The following is an 18,932-nucleotide window of genomic DNA, read 5'->3' as shown; positions in this document are numbered from 1 at the left end:
GGGGGATATTTGAGGGGGAGGGTTACCGGGGAGGATTTTTCCATGGACGAACTTCTCATGGGAGAAGAGACTTTCAATGGAGGGGGCGCAGGATTTTCTAGCGTTGTTTAAAAAAAAACAATGAAAAAATAAACATGAAAAGTTTTTTTTCTACTGAAAGTAAGAAGCAGCATTAAAACTTAAAACGAACAGAAATTATTACGCATTTGAGGGGTCTACCTCCTCGTAATACCTCGCTCTTTACGCTAAAGCATTTTTAGTAATTTCAACTATTTATTCTACGGCCTTTGTGATTCAGGGGTCATTCTTAAGGAATTGGGAAAAATTTAAGCTTTAATATCAAGAGCGAGGTATCGACGATGGGAGAGCCCCCTCATATACGCAATAAAAACATACGAATATTGAAGTTCGCTACGAGAGAGAGAGAGAGAGAGAGAGAGAGAGAGAGAGAGAGAGAGAGAGAGAGAGAGAGAGAGAGAGAGAGAGAGAGAGATCGGTAAGACTTCTGCTTATTTGTCCCACCAACTTTCATCCCAACCCCTCCAATCTAAGCGTTTTCCATGATTTTAGGTTCCCCCACCACAAACTTCCCCCCAATGTCACCAGATCCAGTCGGGATTTAAAATAAGAGCTTTGAGACACAATATCCTTCTAAATATCAAACTTCATTAAGATCTGATCACCCATTTGTAAGTTACAAAAACATCTTTCTAATTTTTTCAAATTAATATAACATAATAACCTTACCCAATTGTAGAAACGAATCATAATTTTGAGTGAGAAGCCCCTTAAAAGTTCAAAGTCTTATCTGTGTTACTCCTGTCAAAGGCCTTTTAAAGATACTTGTTTACGGGTTTAAAGACCTTCATTCCAGTCTGAACTATACCATAAAAGGTGATAATTGTTTCTCAATGCAGGTGAAGTAATTATGAGTAATTATGGAATATAGTAGCTTAAAAAACAGTGAAAAGTTGAATTTTTCTAAGGTAAGCAAGGATTTACACTTTTAGTAGTAATATAGGATCAAATTTGACCAAAATATAAGCTGTAATGCACAAAAAACTGCGTTATATAGAGGAGGGGGAAGGGGTATAGTTAGGGATCTCAAAATAACTTCCCGGGATATACTCTAGCCTGTAGACACATCCCTGAAAGTTTCAATTCTCTAGCCCAACAACTTTCCAAGATAGCAAAAAGTCAATGGATTAGAATTTTAGATGGATTAGAACGGAGAATATTATCATTTCATTTAAAATTAATCAATAGTGTTTAAACTGTGTAAAAAGACAAATCGTACAATAAGAAGTAAAGTAAATATAATAAACGTTCTAAGCTGGAAAATAAATTGGGAATAAGTCTTAATGATGAGGGGATCATTGAACCGTGGGAAAAGAAATATGTTACATATAGCAAAATTAAGATAAGAGTGTTTTCCTTACTAAAATTGCATCTTTAAAATAGAATATTGTCGCTTCTTCACCCGGCCTCAAAATAGTAATAAAAATAATTTTTCGAGAATTTGTCGCCTTATTTAAAAAACCTGTTATTTCACAAACTAAAAAAAGGGGAGAACCATGGCCGAAATTCTATCTGCACAACTAGATCCTCTTAAGAGATCCAGTCTCCAATTTAGGAAATATGTAACATCCGAGTTGTTTCTTCATCCTTATTTGGGTCCAGAGTAAGAGGCCAAAAATAACCAGTCTAAAGTGCAGCTGTATCGAATATATACTCAAGATATTTAGTTTTATCAGAGCTTACAGATACCCAATGTACATTTTGATACACTGCTTATCAAGTATATGTCAGTTTTCATCTTGTATATTAGTACTTGTTAGAATAATTGTTAATTATAATTTCTTTGTGTCGTTCCACATACCAGGAGTAAGACTTCATTAGCTTCATCTCTTTAGCTAATAAGATAAGGGTATATAAAATATATCTAATATAAACTAAACTAAAGCCTTTTTCCCATGGCAAATATTGGGATCCATGAGGACATTAAATCTTTCCATAGAAGAATTTCGGGGGGGGGGAAGAAATTTTCCATCCAAAGGAGCTTGGATTTCTCGGCATAATGTAAAAACGATCAGAAAGGAAATTAAAAACCAAGTTTTTTATTTCAAAATAAGGAATAAGATTTTTCAACTAAAAGTGAGGAGCAGCATTGAAAAAAAAACGGGAATTATTGCGTATACAAGGGGGTTGTCCCCTCAATACTTGGCTAAAGCTGTTTTAGAACTCAAAAAGCTTATTTTTCTAATAAAACAACCCTTATGGTTCATGAGTCTTTCCTTATTATTGGAATAAAAAATCAAACTCGGGCGCAAAAAGCTAGGTACTAAGGATGAGCCAACCACCTTTATATATGTTGTAATTTCTACTAGTTACAAGTTTTAAATTAATTCCAATATACTTCAATTCAAATTGGAGACAAAATTAAGGAGGTATTGTCATGGATCATGGTAGTCACGTGCATGGATAACATGCAACATTAAATTTAGCATAGGTCATCAAGGCATTGTTTTTATGTTTTATCCAAGAAATCACTTGGACAAAGCGTGAAACGAAACGTTGATATAAGGCAATGATAGTGGTGTAGCTGCCTTCTGTGCGTTCACCGGTCTTCTAAACGAGCCAGCCATGATTTATCAGCCCATCTTTATATTTATTTTTCTATATTTTTAAACTTGAACTACAATATCTGGTTGGGGCTAATGTCTTGGGGTGTTCTCTTCAAGATTTCTTTAAGCAACTGTTGAAAGCTGGATCTACTCTGGCTGATCACACAATTACATCATTGACCCCTGTCTCAATGCAAAAAACAGGGAAGGGCATTCTTATAGTTTATTTCTGATAAATACTAAAAAATAATTTCAGCAGTATTTTTCAAGATGAAGGGGGGGGGGATAAAGGTGAATATAAAACAACACACTGGTTATCTACTGGTTACATCTTGATTTTTCGCCTCGTGATTTTTATTTTTTTGCTTAGTGAAACTTGTACATTGATTTTTCACCTTGTAAAATCAATATTGATCATGGAGCTTGTTGCGTGCTGATTGAACTTACTCCCTAGATTGGAATGTAACTGTAAACAGACTAGTTTGCAGAACTTGAACCAGCTCTTAAAATTGTAACATCTTTAAAAAAATGCTTTATTTCAACAGCGGGAAAACATCTAGTTAATCATTTCACTCTCTCTCTCCCTCTCTCTCTCTCTCGCTCTCTATTCTTTCTTTTGTTCTGTATAATGCCATGCTCTTTTCGACATTTTGTCAATTATGGAGCGTATTTGTGTAATGACCACCAATTTTGTCTTTTCGAAATTATAATGCTTCAAGTTATATTAGCAATTGCTATATTTGTAATTAAATGTAAATATAATGTTATCCTTGGATCATTAGCAATTAGACCGTATATTGTGAAATTTAGATTATATTTAAAGCGTATTCTGCTGTTCAATTTTCAAACAACATTTAGTTTTTAGATTTGAGAAAGCTGAAATACCAAATGTCTGAAAATACTAAGTTTACAAAAGCAAGAATTAATATCAAATTTTTAAATATCAAAAGAGGTTATCAGTTTTGAATATTCAAACCAATATTAGAATAAAATTAGTACTCCAGAGCACTAAATCAGTCGGCAGTTATTTATTAGATAATCTGAAAAAAATTACATTTTCAACTTTTTAGTTTTTTTTATTGAAATTAATCTTTCGTAATAAACAATGTTATACTGAATTTAGTTTTTATAGAATCTGCAATTTAAGCAATCTTCAATTACCATTGCTGAAATGTAGGTATTATCGTAGATTCTAAAAAACAGGCTGAAACTCATGTCAGAATAGTAGAAACACAGCCTTAATTCCTATCATTTGTATTATTTGTCATTCTCTTTCTTCTTTCTTATTTTGTTTGTGTTCAATTTCTTCTTGGGTTTTAATTCAATTTAAACTTATTGATTTTTTTTTATAGGAACCAACAGAATCACCAATCACCGACAGAATCAGTATTTTATGTTTAATAAGTGGTTGTTGTATTATCAAATTTTAATTTTGTATGTTTAATTTTTGTTTTGTTTTTTATGTTAATTATGTTATATTGATATAAACATAGTTATGCCAAAAATACTTTTCTTAGATTTTAGTGGAAAGATTGTTTATGATAGAATCAATTACGCCAAAAGTTTCCATGTTTCTGTCAAAAATACTACGGTAAGTTTATATCTGTTCATATATGCTCATACTATTAAATTACTTATTCTATTTGATGTAATTATAGCGACGCTCCGCAAATTCTTTAAATTCTTTTTTATGAAAATACTAGAGCGAATCTTTTAATAATTTCGTGGCGATGAGAAATTCACATTCCTATTTTTTTGGTTTCATTGGCAACGCTTCGAAAGCTTACCCTGAAAGAATATGAATTGGACAGGATAAATAAAAAAAAATAAAACAGCGAATAGTGTTAGGATTTTTAGAAAATTCTAAATTTGTTCTAAAATTTTGTTCTTAAAATTTTCTAAAACATTTTTAGAAACTTTTAGAACATTCTACTTGCAATCAGTGTTTTTAGTTAATATGAATTTGTCATTCTATTGCGGGCAAAGAGGCATTTGAGAGATTATAGTTTTGAATCAAACTTAACTAAGAGATAAAAAAGATTAACATGGATTAAAGATTTCCAAAAACATGAAGTGATGGCGTTACGTTTGAGAGGGCTTTATTGCGTGAAAAGGAAGCAGTAATATCCAACGCCGAGTTCTTGCTATTGGCATCCATATGTCATACCAAACACAGGACAAGAGCAGCTTATACAAGCCAGGAATGCCAACCTTAGGATTTAGTACAAGTTCAAGTACAAACACAGAAAACCTATTAAATTTTTTTTTTAAGGTTTAATAATTTGTTATTTAAATATTTAAATTTTTGAAGAAAGGTAGAATAGGAATTTTAAATAAAATAGAAAGGGTTAATAGAATTTTTTTTAATTTGAAAAAATTTGGAAGTTCAGATAATTTTAGTAGAGGATTAATTATTTGATCCATAAAAGATTCAGTAATTCTTAGTTCAATAGCCATTAACATTTATAGGCTGACGGTCCAAGGAAGACGTGTTTGCAGCAGCTAAGATGAGAATCATCGCTTTGTGCACTATTATGATAAGGGCATTTGCCGTCACTTTGCAAAGGGCTCTTCGAGCAAAATGATATTTGCCTATAATGACGAGCCTAGTCGTCGGCTAGTGATCACCACTCCCCAGGCGGTTAACCAAGAGAAATTGCATATCCTGGTTAATGTGTCTACACCTGGGTTGGAGAGATCTTATAGGAAAGAAAACACAATATGTCCGAGTCATCAACATGCACTGTTCGTCAATGAAAACGACCCGAAAACTGCAACAGCAAATGCAATAGAGCAGCTGGATGGCCTGAACTTAAAACTATTTGACTGCCCTGGCCAGTTGTTTGTCAAATTCGATTAGCATTTGTCTATCATGTCTTTGACATTTAAAAAGGTATTTTAACAAGCTATTTCCACACCCTTTATGTAATTTCTCTAATTTATAGACAAAGAAGAACTGACTAAATTAAAAGAAAAATTTGGTTAGCTGTGAAACAGGAGAATCAATACCCTTAATAAACACGTCATACCCAATTCTAGAAGAACCCGGTGTCAACCAGGTAATCGCTAATTGACTAATTAACTTGCTTTTAACTAACAGATATTGATAAAAATTATGTCATTAAAAAGAACCTTAAGTAATCCAAACCTTACCGGCCTGAAGAGTTGGGAAAGTTTTGATGTAAAAACAGGACAATAAAAACTCCCCCAAGATATCCCAAAAACCATACATCTTGGTTTCCGTATAAAACCCATAGTTTGCCAAACTTGTCTAAAACTGACCACGAATTAATGGACAAAAATCTAAAAACTGCCGTTAAGGATGCAACAAGGAATTTACGTTACCTAACCCTCCACCTTCTACTTGAAGTTCCTATAATCCTTAGTAATAATTTAATAACGAAAATTTTATTTATCTTGTTATTCTGTTCCTTTTCACGTAAAATAAGAAGAGAAGACCTCCAATGTAGACAACGACTTGTGTCTTTAACTTTTACCACCCTACTTATTAAACCCCCCCCCCTCCAAAAAAAAATATCCTCTAATAGCAAGATTGATTCGCGAAAACTTCAGGAGAATTTATAACGAAGAAGGCTTTATGGTCAAATGGCCCTTAAGATTTTGTCAATACTAATCAGAAAAGTAAAAATGTCATATTAGAGGAACCAAACATACTAAATAGCATTTTCAAAGATTATAAAACCCATTATTCAGCAAGTAATCTAATAAAAAACGGTCGGCAATTCCATCTTCATGAGCAGGACTATGATGAATTAAAGAAAATAATTATTATCTGTAGCAAATGCGACGAAAATTTTGCGTCAAAAATAGCACCCCAAACAGATATAATCATATTTGAAAAATTAATAAGCTGTAAAGACCCCTTATATTGCTATAAAACATTAATTTTCAAAATAATCCGTAATGTGTCAACACAACTGACTTTAAAAGAAGAGTGCAGAAAGCGCATCCGTCTTCTTATACGGAAGGCAGATATAAATTATACTTTGAACGACCTTCAACTCCCTAAATGTTTACAACAATACCTAATGTTCGCTGAAGATAACTCCGAAAAAAACAGTCAAATATCTGAATTAACCTTTTGGTCAGGACCAATTCTTAATATTCCAAGTAATTATAAAATCAACGGTAACCCAAACCTTTGAGCCCCTGATTAATCCCGCTAATCAACTAATCCTGTGAAAATGCTTATCAAAATATGTTTAATTTCACCTAACCATCATTAAAATAATCCAACTGAATTTTTTTTTTGAAATTGGACTTGTCAAAAGATCTGGAATAATGAAAGAACCTCCACCAAATTACTTTCTCGCCATCCAAATCAAGAACGCTCAAATAAGAATTAATGCTTCAATATTACAAAATCATATAATAGAAAAAGATCCCAGCTTGGCAAAGGCCATAATCAAACAAAACTCTTTCCATCCTACATTAAAAGTCTTACACCTGAAAAATAGTAGCGAAGTTGAACTCGCAAGAAATGCTTTCGTAAAGGCCGTAGAGAAAAATCAACAAGAATTTACAAATGACCAACTATAACTTGAGTTTCAAGGCATCGGAGAATTCTTTGAACAAATTCTATATGCCAAGTTAACTAGCGAAAATATAGTTAAGGCACGCTTAAATCCAGTTTTAGAAGGGATTACTAAAGAAATCACCAAAAGCGGTGTACAACTCGCAAATCAAGAAAGCTGGAAGCCACATCTAAAGTTGGTAAACATAAGAAAAGTAAACAAGCTAAGGAAAGAGGCAAGAAAACTTAACTCCTCCCTAACATCCGACTTTAAAAACATGGGATTTGGAAGGGATTTAGTGCAAAGTATACAACTATTATCAATGACTGGACCAAAAAGCAAATAGAATTATAATGAAGTAATATCAAAAATTATATTCGAACAAAAAGCCCCTAAATGGAAAACGTTTATTTGGAAAATAAACGAACGTTTCAGGAAAAGGAAAAGGGAATAAAACAGGAAATATGTTTTTAAGGTAATAATTTTGAAAATAAATTACGCTTGCCGACACTAACACTAATAAAATAATCGCTTTAAGTGTAATGCAGCCAAAAGTAGCTAAACATTTATTAACTTTCCGAAAAAATCAAAGCCATCAAAAAACAATCTTTACCTATATGCATACAATCATTTTAATAAGTCTAAAATTACCAAAACCGCTGATCTTGTCAGAATTTTGCTGGCCGTTATAAATAAGAGTATGCGTATACCCCAGCTGAAATACAACAACCTGTGATGATAATATTTTGTCCAAGTGTTCCTTTTATAGAAAATTAGACTACTCAAAACTTAGCCTATTGAACCCTTAAAATAATAAAGCAAACAAGAAAAACAGGGCTATGAAATATTGGAATATTTAGTTATGTTCCGAATGCATATATATTTAAATATATAATATATATATATATATATATATATATATATATATATATATATATATATATATATATATATATATATATATATATATATATATATATATATTATATATAAATTTTACTAATTCAATTCTTCAATTCCCTCCAATTAGATCAAATTTTTTTTCAACAATACAGCCTAATTATCGATTGGCTTAGGAGATTTGATTGGCTTAGGTAGCTCCTTCCCACTCCGCAGCCAGTTTTACCCCCTTCGGATGTGTCGTTTGTTGCCCCAGGTTCGTCCTCCGTGGCTGTCGTAATTTTACTGGAATTATTTTCATTTTCGCAACTAGTATCATGGGCCGGATATGCCTTATCGGCTACAACTTTTAGAGGGATAGCAATTGGTGTAGGAATTTTAGGAGGAGGAGCTTCAGTGCTCCTCTACCACCATCAAAGTATTCCGCTGATAAGACAGATAGTTGTGATTGGCTTAGGATAAAGAAGGCGGAGGTCTGGCGATAACTATTGCACATTAAGAAGGAAGGCGGAGCTCTGGACTATTGCTATGACTATAGCACGTTATAAAAATAAAATAAATTTTTTTTATCATTAATTTTGAAAGTACCAAATATATTTAACAAAATGCAATCTCTTACCTTGTCCAAAATCTACCTAGATTCATAGCAAGATCCATACTTTGAACACACTCCAAAAAAACAAAGACTACAATTGGTAAGCATTTCGATCACGAAATATATTTATATACGGCATTTAACTAAGTAAAATTTGGTGTTTCCAACTTAAAAACCGAGCAAGGAATGAAAAAGAAAAGAACTTACAGAAATACGACGAATCCCAAAAAGTAAAACCCTTAAGATTAAGATCACAATTAGCCTTACTCTGTTAAAGAAAATGCATATATCAGCTTACAATATAATACATTGTGTATAATCAACATAGCAATCAGATCAAAAACAAAGAAAAGGATATTTTCGTACGTTCCCCCTAATGTATTCAAATAAACCTGTCAGTTATAAGGATCTGGGAAGTCAAAAGAAACGTTATTTATGAGCTAAAATGACAGGTCGTAAACTTGGGCACAATAAACATGTGTAATGTTCAGGTTACACCTAAAAGCATACTAGAAAATTGCATTAAAAGTGCATTCCTGCCTAAAAAACAAAAATCGCGCTATCCAACATTCTGTCTCGCGTGTCACATGGGAAAACACTAAATGTGCTGTTCCCTGCGCCGCGTTATGTCGTTATATGCGCTCCATAAAACAAAACTCATTGAGCCGTATGAAAATACTTAATTCGTTTTTCATAATATAATAAACATTCCCCACGTCAAACCCCACGACTACTGACCCACAACCGATAGAGTTAGACACCTCAATGTCAGAAATTACTACAGAAACTATCCCTTGTGTATTAATACCAAATGACAACGATGAATTTTTAATAACAGTAAGGCAACCGTACCGATCCACTAGCTGGATATGGACTTCTACGAAGAAAGGAAGAATACAAGTTAGATGACAAATCCCTTTTATCGATACCGACTATGGTAGAACACAATGTATGGATGGAGACAAAAAATACCAAGATGAAAATCACTGGAGAGAATGTTTGACTACAGACGGTAGAAAAACTTGCGCAACTATTCAATACAGAAATACAAAAACTTAAACAAAGAACAACATGTATATTTGAAGTATTTTTCCGAAGGAGTAAATATAAAAGGTCAACAAGTTTAATCCCAATAGTAGGGGAGCTTGCTTCTCGTCTATTCGGTTTGTCCACCGAAGAAGATTTAAATATATTAAGAGATAATGTTAAAAGGCCCAAAACAGCCATGAATACAACACTAATGTACAAAAAATACAAGCAAGTATCACCAATTATCAAAAAGATAAAATTGAGGCCATATCCAAAAAAAACTCAAGAACAGTCAAAACAATGAACTATTTAAAAATTGAAGAAGCTAGAATAATCTCTGATTCCAGCCTAACAATGGTGTCACTCGAAATTGTTATTATGTCTTTTCTTTCTTTCTTTTCTTTTCTTTATTTCCCTCAAAAAATGAGGAGTACGCTACAATATAATATAAAGAAAAAACAACTGATAACACTTACAATCAAAACGTATCAAATATTGATCGAACACTTAAAAAAAAAAAAAAAAAAAAAAAAAAAAAAAAAAAAAAAAAAAAAAAACTTGCTAAATAGATTAGTCTATAAATCATGAAGAGCCAGAACTGTTACTAAAAAACGGAAATAAATTGTGGCCTAAAAGGCTAATTTTCGCCCTATCTTCAAATGTTTTATATTTTTTCTTTATACAGACTACAGGATCCTTCACATTAAGCTTTAAAACAATCTCAGTGTTACTAAAAGAAAGGGGGAAACCAAGTAAAAATTTACAAAATTTACAATTAGCAACTGTAATGGGTGAAAGATCAGAAGGTCTGAAATATCGGAAGAGGAGGGACGGGAACAATACGTGAGGCAGAGCAACAGCGCTATACATACGACCAAGGACGTCCCGACGGTAAAGACCCCAAAAACGAATTAAAAGACCAAATGCCTTGCGTAGTTTCATCTGAACATGCTGAACCAGGACTGGTTTGAAATCTCTTTTCGAAGCAGCATAAGGTAATCCCAAATAAGTGACTATTGGCGACGACTGAAAAATAACACCATTGCCGCAATCGAGAGTCGCCCTGACATTATCCTCTAAACAATTTACAACAAAAAATTGACATTTTTCAGAACTGATAGAAAGGCCCAAACCTTTTAAACAATTAATTAAAATATTAAAATTAGAAACAAGACTAGACTTGGACCGGCTTAGAAGGATAATGTCATCAGCATATGCAATGTAAGACAGATTTCGAGATAATGAAACAAACGAGCAGGAAAGAGAATTAAGGGCAGTAGCTAAACAAGAATTGAATATATAAGGAGAAATAATTCCTCCTTGTCTAATTCCTCTAACCACTTGAATTAATTTGGACTGAGATGAAGACGAACTCGGACAGATACGGATCTTTAAACCAGAATACCAAGAGCGAAGGACTGGTATGACAGCTAGGGGCAATCGAGCATGGATTAAAGTGAGCAGAGCGGATGCATGAGAAATGTTATCAAAGCTACTGATGTCAGTTAATTTGAATTCACATTATTTGAATTAACAGGAGGATCCCTTTCTTACCACTTAGTAGATCCCTTGGACCTAAAGAACATTCTAAACGAGATAAAAACTCACTTAACGTTTGGTCTCCACTTACCAGTAGAACCAGAAATAGCTAACTTGTTCTTATATTATACCAAACTAAAGGTGAATTTAAAGGTGATTGAAAGGCTATGACGCAAAATTGTATTACTTTTCGACAAATCATGCATTGGAAGTTCAAAAAAATGGATTCAAGTATGATCCAGAGTAAATTAAGACCTCTATGTATTCGTATATTTAACCACCCACTTTTGTTCAGTGTTTTTATATTTACATGTCACCATAATGATATAGTATTAGTGTAATACACATAAGAATATTCTTAATTACTATATAACCTCATATACCTCACGTTACTTCGAATGTACCTCAAAAATTATTATACATTCAATTTCCCTTTGAATTTTTAAATAATATTACTGCTAAATAATTATGATGTTATAATGATGCTTCTTAGTCACGTTTCGTTATTATCATTTTATGTGTTAACAACATGATTCTGCTTGGAAATTTTTATTACAGAATTTGGCATACTCTTGATATTGGCCGACGATACGTCATGGTCAAAACTGAAAAACACCTATCATGATTAATCAACCGCCGAAAAATGCCCAAAAAACACATCTGATTCAACCAGACAGCTATCACCCAAGTGAAACCTCAAATAGCGCCATCTATTGTACTACAATCATTTTCATCTTTCTAACTTAACACCATAGACTAGAGATGATGTAACATCCAGCCGGCGGGTACAACCACCACATACCCACGAAGACAATATAGATGATAACCTATTTCAATATGGAAACCCAACATCAGCAACGTCACAGACCTAGATGAAGATTTAGAACAGGACATCCTAAATCCTAATTTTATAAACTTATGAATCAACTATCAAGTAAGGTCATAAATACTACCTCAGTCGATTGACTTATAAGACAATAAAAATAACGCTTAAAACAATACAAATGCAGAAGAGAGCCGGAACGGGACGGAAGAGCCGTAGTACCGGCGGTACTTTTGTACTTAAACTGCTGGGGATAGGTGTTCCGGGTCCCGCGCTTCCCATTTTGTAGAAGCGTAAAGAACAAAACAGACTTCACAATTGCTGCATTTCTAAACAACAAAAACACTTAGAGGTGATAGATATAAAAATGACATTATATTAGTTCAATCAGTAAGTAGGGCAAGGACACGATAATTGTGAATGATTTGAAACCAATATCCCTAGATAATAAATGATGAACAATTAAAGTGCCAAATAGTGAATTAAAAGTTTAAATTAAATAAGAGTACCAATGGTAATTTTTTTTATAATTTTGTATATTTTGCACTTTATTGTTAAGATACCTGGGATCAATTGAGAATTAAATATAACAGATAAAATTGTTTATAATTCAAATAAAAACAAACAATTGAAACCAGGTATTCATGTGTCAACACAGTAGATGTCAAGTGCTGTCATTATATAATTTTTATAAGTGTTAAGTGAAAAATCCATACAAGGTGTAGGAAAATATATCTATAAATTTTGAATAAGCATTATAAGGTTATGGAATTAGAATAATTTTTTTTGAATAGACAATAAGAATTAAAAATGCAATGTTTAAAGAAAGGGATTAGACGGATTGATGGGGACATCAATCTACAACGGGAAAGGGTATATGTAACATATAGACCAGCACCCGCCCCCCCCCTCTATAAACTTCAGGACAAAATCTCTCATTCATACCCCCTTAAAAATTCTTAAATACAGGACCAAATCTCTCATCCATACTCCTTTAGAAACTCTTAAATTCAGGACTAAATTTCACATTCATACCCCTTTAGTAAATTTCAAATTAAAAAAAGATTTAAAGTTAAGTCTTATAGAATCTGGAATTTAGCAGTTATTCAATACTTTATGGGCTACGTGCCTTTAAACACAAGTCAAACAAAGAGTAGAAATGTTTCTTTTTGAATCAACCAATCAAAATCAAATCTCTATTACTGGTTTATTTGAACTCTGTTTTTTTAACTCAAAACCAGAAGGGAAATCTTTGTTACAAAAATAACTCCTGGGAGTGAAGACTGGTCAAAGTATCAGGATTGGGATATACCAGCAGTATTGCAACATTTTGCGGTAGAGGTCAACTGCACAGGGCGTCCGCCAAGTTCTTGTTTAGAAATCACGTCTTGGACTTATATTAGCGCGACACAGGCTGCTAGGGGGGCAGTCTTATGATAGTCAAGTTCAAGTGTTCATGTGCACCCTTTCATGTTATAAATTATCGGAGCTGTTTTGTCCAAAGTTGTATGCAAGTAAGAAAATAAAACTCATTGTCTTTAATCATCTTTAGTCTATGTACTAGGGCATCAGGTACAGTTTCTCTAGTCTTCAGGTACGGTCCCAAGGGAATCTATACTATATCAGGAGACCTCGAACATCACTGAGATGATTCTGTCTCCTAAGTTACTGGGGATTACCTACAAAGCCTTTTTATTCTGCTAGCAATTTAGCTCCCATATCTCATATCAACATTAAGCTACCAAGACTTAGAAAAGTCCCAAGTACCTCATAGCAACAATCCACCTTAAGCAAAACTCACAACAACTTCCCACGGAACTCTTAATTGAACACCCCCCCCCCCCCGTAACGGAATTATAACTGGCTGATAATTGAGACAAAATATTAATGACCCTGATTCATTTTCCAACAGTTACTGGCCACACAATTTACATGAAATCAAAGATTCACATCATCAGCTAACCCCTACAATTCAATATATGTGACAGAATAATTTCTAAAGAGCTTTGTTTTATTTCTTCTTCCAAATACTGTAAAATTCTACAACAGAAAGACATTAATTCATATTAGATAACTAATTTTTAGACAATTTTTGATCACATCCAATAAACTATTTAGAAGAATTTACTGGAGCTACTAGAATTTACTGTACAGTGTTAATTAATTAAGTACCGTATTAGTAATTTACTGTACCCTGACAAATCTTGGAAACATATGGATATAAACTTGGATATAAATTTTCTAATCCTTTGAAATTCTCGCAAAAATCGAGCGTTTTTTTTTAATTCTTACAAAAGTAATTCAGAATTCCTAATAATTGTGTAAACCCGACCCTGGTGTGTACTTGGGACACTGACATCGACATTAGGTTTATTAAATATACTTTGATATATACTTAGTCATATTGGTATTTAATAATATAATAGAATAAAATTGTTTCTTCTGTTTCAAATGCAGTGCTGCTAGCTATCGTGCTATCATGCTGCTACTATGATTTATTCCTAGTTTAACCAATTGCCGTTTCCTCCCCAATTGTTCATTTCGTGGAGTATTTCATAACGATCCATCCGTAATATTTTTCATTTTCCAGCAGTTATTACAATATTTATTCATAAAAGATCACATATATATATATATATATACATATATATATATATATATATATATATATATATATATATATATATATATATATATATATATATATATATATATATATATATATATATATATATATATATATATATATATATATATATATATATATATATATATATATCAAAATTGTAGACAGGCGAAATCTGTTGCAAGGTTACTTGTTCAATCTAATTGGAAACATCTTTTTCATTGATTTCAAGTTTGTTTTTGATGTTTGATTCAGTGTCTTTTTTCCTCTCGTAAAGTTCACTTAAAAAGGTTAGATTGTGTTGTTGTTTCTTTTTCCTATTTCTAATTTTTTTTGAGCACTGAGGACGACTTGGCGGAGGTCCTTCTCGAAATATTTGCTTGTTTTTCATATTTTGCTACTGGCTGATAAAATCCTCGTTTTTCACTTATTTGATTCTTGTCTTTTCATTTATTATTTCTTTTCTTTGTTTTCATACGTCATGCACAACCAGTATGGTCTCAGAACTTATTTGCGTCAAGATATTTACGTCAGATATTTTGATCTGAAACAGCATTTGACCAATATTGTTTCAGATTTATTAAATTGTGTTAAAAAAACACGCAAATCTTATTTGTCAATTCAATTTCATAGAATTTTGCAAAAGAAATTGAATTCATCATCCTTCTATACGTTACAATTTACACTTAGGTACACAATCTGAGGGCCCATTTAGCCAGAGAATGGGTTTCAAAACTCTATAACACATATTTTAAAAGACCATAGACTCAAAAGATATGTCCTTAGTAATCAAATATCCAATTTCAAATCTTTATTACATCAGACTTCATCCATTCCAGATTTTCTCTAAATTTTAAATATCTCACAAAGGTCTTCCTCCTTCTAATGTTTTTGCTTCTTGATCAGCAAAATTTGCAAATCAGGATCAAATGCGGCACTTATTGCAGGACTTTTTTGGTTTTTGACACAAGCTCCAGCTTCTTTCCTGGCGAGCCAATACAGATCGATGACCCGAGGAAGCAAATATGCATTGTTGGAACCTATTACAAATGTGGAGGCACGATACTAAACAAAAGATGGATCGTAACGGCCGCCCACTGTCTTAAATATATCAAATTAGAATTCCTCCGAATTAGAGTTAGAGAATATAACGTGGAAGATTAACAAGAATATACCAGGGAAGATTTTGCCATTGACAGGGTGGAGGAACGCAGAGGATCGGACATAGTGCTTATCCAGCTAAAAAAAATTATTTAATATAAGGTTGCATTTATCCATTGATGATACTAAACAAAAGATGGATCGTAACGGCCGCCCACTGTCTTAAATATATCAAATTAGAATTCCTCCGAATTAGAGTTAGAGAATATAACGTGGAAGATTAACAAGAATATACCAGGGAAGATTTTGCCATTGACAGGGTGGAGGAACGCAGAGGATCGGACATAGTGCTTATCCAGCTAAAAAAAATTATTTAATATAAGGTTGCATTTATCCATTGATGCCTGCCCTGGAGACAATGGGTTTGACGGCCACAGTAAGCGGTTGGGGTATGAGAATCCGATACATATCCAAAAATTCAAAGAGTAAAGGTGCAGATCATAGAAAACAAGGTATGCCGTGATTGGCTAACAAATATTCGACAAGAAGATATTCCTTTCATCTGCGGTAACAACGGTGGGAGGAGGCTTATTCAAGACTACTGAGTAAGATGGAAGAAAAGGGTTAGACTCATTAGCTTGAGCAGCAACAGAGTTGTCGTCTTCTGGCCAAGGTAATGGTTTCTGGTTCAAACGGTCAAGCAGGCCATTGAACTTGCGATTTATCTCGTTGACGTTTGACACTACACAAGCAGCGATCTCTTCAGTACAGGCGGGAATTTCTTGGGACTCAAAAATAACGAACTGAGGAAGCTCAGTTTTTGCAAAAGAATGGACTAGACGTCAAGAATTGAGCCAAGGTGCGATTGAATCAATCAATGATTGAGCCTGTTCAATCAAGTATCAAATTGGTTTCAAAAGATGCTTCTGTAGGACCTCACTAGAGTATTTTTCCAAATCTCCAGGGAAGGAAGTTCTACCTCTTAAGGTGACATATAATGAAGTGATTGCGGGTAGCAGAGACGATGGTCCATGTCCGTCTCAAATTAGATTATCTTGTAAAGTTGTGTGCTTGAATAACCCTGTCTCGTTCGAGCCTGGTGATCATCCTGGGGTACTTTCAGAAAATGTAGATGACATATAATTTTGGGAAACATATCAGAGGAACAATAGAAAAGGGAGAAATCGATTACTTGAAGAGGTTTAGGCAAATGGCAAGGGCAGCTTTGTTCGCTCAAAGGATGTTTATGAATGCTTATACCAACAGAACAAGAGCATTGATTCTCTATACTACTGAAACTGACAAATCCTTTGGTTGTGCCAAACAAGTGGCACATATATTCTCAAAAGCTTTCAAACCCGAGGTTATGTGCATGAAAGATTTTGATGTTGCCAAGATGGAGTTCAAGACTTGATTCTCGAAGTCGTGTCTATATTTCGAAGTGGTGACCCAGTGGGTAATGGAGAAAAATTTTACAAATCTCTCGAGAAGAGGCTCGTTAAGTAAGAAAACACTCCAAAAATAGTATCGGATAATGTGGTTACTATTGGCCCAGAATATTTCCAAGAGCCTGTTCTATCAAGTATCAAATTAGTTTCAGCAGATGCTTCTGTAGGACCTAACTAGAGTATTTTTTCAAATCTCAAGGAAAGGAAGTTCTACCTCTCAAGGTGACATATAATGAAGTGATTGCGGGTAGCAGAGACGCTGGTCCATGTCCGTCTCAAATTAGATTATCTTGTAAAGTTGTGTGCTTGAATAACCCTGTCTCGTTCGAGCCTGGTGATCATCCTGGGGTACTTTCAGAAAATATAGATGAAATGGTTTCCTTTCATCTACATCTACAAAGATTTCATCCTTTGAAATCTTTTTATTTAACCACCATCTGGATCGGCCATCAAAAATTGATATATAAAAATTGAGAAGTTGTTGCGAATAAATATGGATGCTGCTATTTCTCCTCTGTTAACAGAACCATTGGTCTGGCTTGGCGGGTTTGACAAACCTTAAAATGTCCGGGTGTAGCAGGTAAAAGTGCTGCACCCGTAAATAAATCACCTGTACGAAATGATGGAAGCAAATAGAGAAAATATTAGTCAACAGGCTTCCTCCTCGGAGGAAGCACTCGGACTGTTGGCACGAGGTGAAGCTAGAGAGAGGGCGGATACAGCCAAGCCCCATGTCTTGATTTACAGTGAAGCAGTGTTCGTTATGTGAAATGAGACTCTCGAGTTACAAGCTCCTAGTTGAGCACATGGTTCAGAGGCATCGAGTAGCGAGTGTGACCTGGCGGTGCCCGAGATGCTCAAAGACCTTTGCCAATGTGGCGGAGGTTGCTGGTCATCTCCCGCACTGCAAGGGTTCCTCCCCGCGAGAGGCCTCTGAACCCGGAGTGTACTGCAGGCGGAAGCGAATGAGGAATGAAAGTGGAGAAGCGAATGAAGGAATGAATGGTAAAAGAATGAGGAATGAATGCACTGGTGTCATTGGAACGCCGGGTCCTTCGGGACCCACTATCCAAGCCAGTGAGGTGAATGGTAATGTGGGACATTTATTGTTTGTTGTTGATGGCTGTGGCAGGAGTTTCACATCTGCAACGGGTCTGGGGCAGCATATGCGGCACCAGCACCCGATCGTTCATAATGAGAGATTTGCGGGAGTTAAAAGGGCTCGTTGGAAGGATGACGAATTGCGACGTGTCGCACACTTTGAGATGGAATGCGGAGATTTGGTTAACGTAAACCAATACATTGCTTCGAAACTGCCTGGGAGGACGGGAGAGGCAGTAAAGAAAGTCCGCAAGCGGCATGATTACCTTGAGATACTAGAGGACGTGCGTCGTCGGGCAACTGACGGTCGTGCCAATCTGGAATCTCCTCCAAATAAAAGGTTTAGATACCATAGTGCCCCTTAATGCAACCGAGTTAATGGAGCAAATTGAAGACGGAGATGAGGCACTATTTAGAAGCCGCCCCGAGATTTCAGTTCCACAGTTTGAAGGCGCGACCCTCGAAGCAAAAAGCTTCAGGACCACCGCCCTCCTAGCTGTGGAAGGGAAAATATCTGTTGATACACTCTTTAGGGAGTTCTCGGACAGATACCTCAAAGGTGCAAGGGAGGAGAGTATGACGGGCGGTAGAGGTAGAGGCGGGGGAAGGTC

The sequence above is a fragment of the Artemia franciscana genome, chromosome 10 (genome assembly GCF_032884065.1).
Source record: "Artemia franciscana chromosome 10, ASM3288406v1, whole genome shotgun sequence".
Taxonomy (NCBI): Eukaryota; Metazoa; Arthropoda; class Branchiopoda; order Anostraca; family Artemiidae; genus Artemia; species Artemia franciscana.
This window is presented reverse-complemented; position numbering follows the sequence as displayed.